Source organism: Cetorhinus maximus, unplaced genomic scaffold (assembly GCF_964194155.1).
Source record: "Cetorhinus maximus unplaced genomic scaffold, sCetMax3.hap1.1 HAP1_SCAFFOLD_1558, whole genome shotgun sequence".
Lineage (NCBI taxonomy): Eukaryota > Metazoa > Chordata > Chondrichthyes > Lamniformes > Cetorhinidae > Cetorhinus > Cetorhinus maximus.
This window is the reverse complement of record NW_027597498.1, coordinates 53,796-60,622: the sequence shown is the minus strand read 5'-3', so window position 1 is coordinate 60,622 and position 6,827 is coordinate 53,796. Positions and strand designations below refer to the sequence as shown.

Below are 6,827 nucleotides of genomic sequence, written 5' to 3'. Positions count from 1 at the left end.
CTTTGGTCTGCCTGAAACTTGTTGGACTTCCAGCGCAAAGAGTTGTCCCCGACCGAGTGTTGCAGACTGGCACGTTCCAAGGTCCAGGACTACGTGCTGAGGGACGCACTAAAGCTTGGGGCAGCCACCGCAAAGGCGCAATGGGGAAGGGTCGCTGTCTAAGACCTTTCTGCCACAGTGCACCCAGGGACTGGAAAATGTTGAGAGCCCCTCGGGCTGTACAGCTCCAAATGAATGTCTGCAGTGAATACTAATTATATTGAAGCACCTCAGAGAGCAACATGATGTATGTTGATAACTCCAATACCTTTGTCTGATTATCTGTAATGACCATATTGAAATGATTGTAATATTCATTGATTGTATCGATGCACCTTGTGATCAATGTGTAAAAGTTGAATCTGATTGTAGTTTTGTGATGGTGATTTTGAAATGTTTTGGAATGTTCCTCCAGATATTTTATGAATAAAGTATATTTTTCAAAAAAAAATCTGTTCTTATCAGTTTAATATCCGATACGTCCTTTATCTGGGGACCAAATATTAAATTTATTTTTGGAGCAGGGAGATGGAACAGGATCTTTCTCCGTCCATTCCACACATCGACCTGGTATTGCAGCGTCTTCAGGAATGGTGCAGTTTTGCCCTCTACAGGGTGAAAGGGAAACTGAAAAGAAGAAAAAGTCATTCAGAGCATTGTCCTGCTTTCCATCATTGATCTGGTTGAACTGAACTTGTGCTGAGTGGCAGGACAGGCTCATTGGTGCCAGACTGAGTGATGCCCCCTTTAACTTTAATTTCTCCTTTAACTCCTCTCAATTCCTCCAAATAAAAGGTGTGGCCATGGGTACCCGCATGGGCCCCCGCTATGCCTGTCTCTTTATGGGGTATGTGGAACATTCCTTGTTCCAGTCCTACTCCGGCCCCCTCCCACAACTCTTTCTCCGGTACATCGATGATTACTTCGGTGCTGCTTCATGCTCTCGTCGGGAACTGGAAAAATTTATTAATTTTGCTTCCAATCTCCACCCCTCCATCATTCTCACATGGTCCATCTCTGACACTTCCCTTCCCTTCCTTGACCTCTCTGTCTCAATTTCTGGTGATAGACTGTCCACCAATATCCATTACAAGCCTACCGACTCCCACAGCTACCTTGACTACAGCTCCTCACACCCTGCTTCCTGTAAGGACTCCATCCCATTCTCTCAGTTCTTTTGCGTCCGTCGCATCTGTTCTGATGCTGCTACCTTCAAAAACAGTTCTGCCACCACCAAACACACCTTCCCTTCACCCCCCTTGGCGGCATTCCGTAGGGATCGTTCCCTCCGGGACACCCTGGTCCACTCCATCACCCCTACTCCTCAACCCCCACCTATGGCACCTCCCCATGCACACGCAAAAGATGCAACACCTGCCCCTTCACTTCCTCTCTCCTCACCGTCCAAAGGCCCAAACACCCGTTTCAAGTGAAGCAGCATTTCACTTGCATTTCCTCTGACTTAGTCTACTGCATTCGTTGCTCCCAATGCGGTCTCCTCTACATTGGAGAGACCAAACGTAAACTGGGCGACCGCTTTGCAGAACACCTGCGGTCTGTCCGCAAGAATGACCCAAACCTCCCTGTCGCTTGCCATTTTAACACTCCACCCTGCTGTCTTGCCCACATGTCTGTCCTTGGCTTGCTGCATTGTTCCAGTGAAGCCCAACTCAAACTGGAGGAACAGCACCTCATCTTCCAACTAGGCACTTTACAGCCTTCCGGACTGAATATTGAATTCAACAACTTTAGATCTTGAACTCCCTCCCCCATCCCCACCCCCATTTCCGTTTCTTCCCCCTCCCTTTTATTTTTTCCAATAATTTATATAGATTTTTCTTTTCCCACCTATTTCCATTATTTTTAAATTTATACCTTTTATGCCCTGTTAGTCTTATATCACCCCACCCCACCCCCACTAGAGCTGTACCTTGTGTGTCCTCCCATCCATTCTTAATTAGCACATTCGTTTAGATAATACCACCACCTTCAACACCTCTTTGTTCTTTTGTCCCTGACATCTTTTGGTTATCTGATCCTATCACTGCTTGCTTGTCCCTACAACCACACCCCCCCCCGCCCGACTTCTCTCCCCCCACCCCCCCACCTTAAACCAGCTTATATTTCACCCCTCTCCTAGTTTTACTCAGTTCTGTTGAAGGGTTATGAGGACTCGAAACGTCAACTTTATTCTTCTCCACCGATGCTGCCAGACCTGCTGAGTTTTTCCAGGTAATTCTGTTTTTGTTTTGGATTTCCAGCATCCGCAGTTCTTTGTTTTTATATCTGAATGATGCCCCCCGTTGGATTTTGGTGCAACTGCAGGGCTGCTGCTGGTTTGCACTTGTGCTGCTTGTCAGGGTGGAGCCCGGGACTAGACGATGCCCCCTGTTGGATATTGGTGCAACTGCAGGGCTGCTGCTGGTGTGCACTTGTGCTGCTTGTCAGGGTGGAGCCCGGGACTGGACAATGCCCCCTGTTGGATTTTGGTGCAACTGCAGGGCTGCTGCTGGTGTGCACTTGTGCTGCTTGTCAGGGTGGAATCCTGGACTGGAAAATGCCCCCTGTTGGATATTGGTACAACTGCAGGGCTGCTGCTGGTGTGCACTTGTGCTGCTTGTCAGGGCGGAGCCCGGGACTGGACGATGCCCCCTGTTGGGTTTTGAAGCTGTTGCAGGCGCTGCTTCAGGGAGGCAGCATCAAGCAAGAAAGGTCCTGATGCTCAATGCTGGCTGTCGGGTCTTCAGCCCGTGTTCGGCCACACGCAGCAAAACGGACGGTGAAGCCGGAGGCCGAGGAAGACGGGACGGGCGCATGGGTTTCTGGGTTATCGCTTCTCGGCCTTTTGGCTAAGATCAGTTGTAGTGAAGCGACGGCTAAAACCAAAGGAGCCCCAAACCAGGGGGTACGTAACACCGTTCGGGTGACAGTGAAGGACAGTGAAGGAGGAGCACCCATGGATCGGGCCTTCTTCATCAAGCGGATCCTGTTGAAGGCGTTTGGATTGGAAGCGGAGGAGATCTACTCCCTGCAAGACTTCCCCAGCGCTGGATATTTCGACGTGACCTTCAGGAATGTTGCTGCCTGCGTCAAGTTCCTGAAGGTGTTCGAGAAGAAGAGACACCAGCCGGAGATGAAGATCCTGACGGTGGAGCCGCTCTTTGCTCTGCCGTTGCAACGGGACCGTGTGGTGACGGTGCATCTCTACAACCCCCACGTCGCTGTCGCCGACGTGCTCACCTTCCTCACCAGGTACGTCGACAAGGTTGGGAGCTGCACCAAGGTTAGAGACGCCTTCGGGATTTGGACCAGCAAACGCCAGGTTAAGGTCACGCTCAAGACCGATGGTAAGGGAGCCGTCTTCCACCCTCCTTCCAGATTTGCTATCGGGGGAAGCCGTGGCTACCTGGTCTACGCTGGACAACCCAAACTTTGTCACTCATGCGGCAAGTCTGGTCATGTGGCGGCCAACTGCAGCGCCGCCCTCTGCAAGAACTGCAAACAGGAAGGGCACCAGACAAAGGACTGAAAACAGACTAAGTGCTGCAACCTGTGTGGCGAGGCAGGTCACCTCTACAGGACCTGCCCCAAACGCTGCCTCACTTATGCACGGGCAGCCAACGCCAATGAGGGGGAAGCAGAAGAAATGCTTCGTGTCACTACTACCAAGGACTCTTGTAACACTCCAAACACCATGGCCCCCAGTGAGAACAACGGGACAAAGGAGGACACAGAGAGAGACAAGGTGGAGGATAAGATTGAGGCAGCAGACAGCCAATCAACAGCACTGCCCCCTGAACCTCCCACTCCTCAGGAGAGCGAATCAATGGAGGAGGAAGCAGCGGAAAATCAGCAGGGGGAGTGGCAGCTGGTGAAGAGAGCCAAAAGGAAGAAGGGGCTAAGAAGGGACCAAGCCACTTCCCAGACAAGTGGCAAGAGGCGTCTCCTATCCGACACGGATGACAAGGACAGCTGCTCTTCAGACGAAGAAAGGTAAGGGCGGCACCTACAGAAGAAGCGGAAAAGCTCTAGGGAGTTGGAGGACGAGACACCCGAGCTCCAGAACATTGGCGACAATGAGGAGACCAGCGCACCCCGACTTTGCCCACAACCTGAAGAGGCCAGTGCACCCCAACCCCAGCAATCTGGGAGCAGTGAAGCGCTCAGCGCACCCCAGCTCCGGGAAGCCGGGAGCAGCGACGCCCCAGAGGGGGAGAGGATTGGGGAAGCTTCTCCAACAGAGGACATTTCAAATCCCGTCCTCTACACGAATCCCCAGATGCCACCTGAGCAGAACATCTCCAATGGGGAGGTTCAGGACAGTTTCCTCAGCCCATCCAAAGTGAGGCAATTTGTGAACACTATGGGTATGCAGGAGCAGACCAAAGGTCTCGGACTCTCAGAGACAACAGGTTTGGTAAGACACTAAATGCTTTAAAATGGGTGTAAAGATTGTATCCAGAAATGTGCGTAGCATTAAATCTACTACTCGATGTGTTGCGACCTTGGACTACCTTGCCAAGGTCAAAGCTGACCTGTTGTTTCTGCAGGAGTGTGCGATACCACTTCTCATCTCCTGCAGGGGTCCAAGTGAGGCCTCACCCTCCCACTTCAATCCAGCTTCACTCTCTGCAACATCAAACATTCCAGTTAGAGAGGGGAAAGGGGGACGTCCAACATCTAGAGGATCAATGTCCCACCAGCTTCAGGTACAAGATCTCTCCTTCCTCTGGGACCTAACCACAACTCCCTTGTGGCACCACAGTTACCCACATGGCAACAGGCACAAATGTCAATGCTCGATTCCTCCAATGGGGTCCAGCTAAACAAGAGAAAGAGCCCATCAACCAGGTTGTGCATCACATCCCCACACAACATCCCTGAGGGAGAGAGAGGGGGAACTGACACATTCTGCACCTTCTGGAAAGTACAAGCTTTGTTCCTGGAATCCCTCTGATCCAATGGAGCAACTTTCAGGTGACAGGTGATGAAAATCTGAGGGACACATTCAACACAAGTCATGATTCAGTGACTCCCTCCCAACATGGAGACCCCAATGATCAGCTTCCTCTTACCAAGGAACGGTCATCTCCAAGGAAACGGAACACATCCAGGTCAAAGCGGAGCTTGTCCAGCTCCCGCTCGTCTCTTGGCAACACAAAAGTTGAAAAGGAGTCCTCAGCTTTGCTGTCCAGGAGGCAACTGAAGAAAGATTAAAAAGGGACAGGAAGTGAATCAAGTGAAGCCATTGAGATGGGACCAGCTGGAGAAAGCAGAGAGATCCTTGCCCATTGTGGTCAATGAAGCTGTATCTCCGGGTGGAGTCCTTGTCTGGGCTCAGTGTAGCTACACAGCGGTCAATGTAGAGCTTCAGGGGCATGTGGTTGATCATTGAAACAGAGGCCTCAATGTGAATGAGCTCACCCAGGTAGTAGACAGTCGAAGTGCGCTCTGTAAGCCAGTCACCTGAAGTACAAGAGGACAAGGGTTAGAGACAGTGGCTGTAACTCCCAGTGAGTGACTACAGGAAATCACTCCCCATCCACCCATCACATACCATTCATTAGGCGCAGAGAGAATGACAGATGCCCTTCTCCAGACTTGGTGGAGCTGAATGGGATCCAGGTGGGCTTGATGGGGTCACTGCTCACATTGCCCTTCCTGGAAAGGCAGGGGAGTCATTTTAGGACATCTTCAGAGACCACCAGCAGCTGTAGATCTTATTGACAAAGCGAATAAAGATTCTCACCTCAAATAACGACACTCAATGGGAACGACAGCTCCATTTGTTCTCACAATGACAGATCCATGATACTCTGGGGTGTGGTTCAGGTGGGTGGTGTAGATGAGGAAATCTCCAATCATCTGAAAGAATCAGGTGAAGGAATGAAGAACTGATCTGAAATGAGAATGTTCTCCACAGGGGCTAACAATGAAGTCATCCCATCCCCTGAAAACAATTCTGAGGGGGATGGACAGGATCAGTGTGAAGAGGCTGCTTCCCCCCAGCCGGAGGAGAGTTGATTATTAGGGGTAGGCATCTCAGGTCAGGGGGTCACTTAAGATTAATGTGACAGGGAATTACTTCATACAGCAGGTGGTGAATGTTTGGGATTCTATCCCAGAGAGCTGTGAATGCTCAGTCACCGAGTACATTGGAGACAGATGGATTTATTTTGGGGAATGAAGGGAATGTTATGATGTGGCAGATGATGCTAGTCAGGTGGATCAAATCCACGAGGGAAACTTGATTAGGCACTCAACTGTTTTGCAATTAGTATTTTATTTTGAGATCAGTGCCCGGAATTCAGGAACAGCAAAGACTGCCACAAATTCAGGAGGTTTAGATAAAAATGTAAACATTTAAAGAAAAGATTAAGCACATCCATTATGTCTACAAATTACTATAAGAACTCCCAAAATTCGGATTAATCTGGCTCCCAGTGACACCTTCATTAAGGCAACAGTTAAAAAACAGATTTGTACAGACCCAGGCAAAGCAACACCACCTGGACAGGAGAATTCAATACGAGTTGACACATCCTTGGTTCCTTTAGACAGGAACTTGATGCAGAGGCTGGAGGCTTCTCACATTTATGAAAGATCTTAGGATGTCTTCAATACTGACTCAGCCTCATCCTCTCTACAGGTAAATTCCATTGTTCCCATATCTTGTTGCAACTTCACTTTTCATAATATAAAACTTTAGTACTAATTTATCAATAACCTTTTGAAAAAAATTAACACTTCAGCTTAGTTTCTGAAAGCTGGGTGTCACATCCCACCAT

The 6,827-nt window shown here is 49.7% G+C and overlaps 1 pseudogene; it reads left to right on the top strand.

The window, feature by feature from the left end:
* The first annotated feature begins 472 nt into the window (after positions 1-472).
* Positions 473-643, top strand: LOC144676391 (U2 spliceosomal RNA; annotated as a pseudogene).
* Positions 644-6,827: the final 6,184 nt, after the last annotated feature.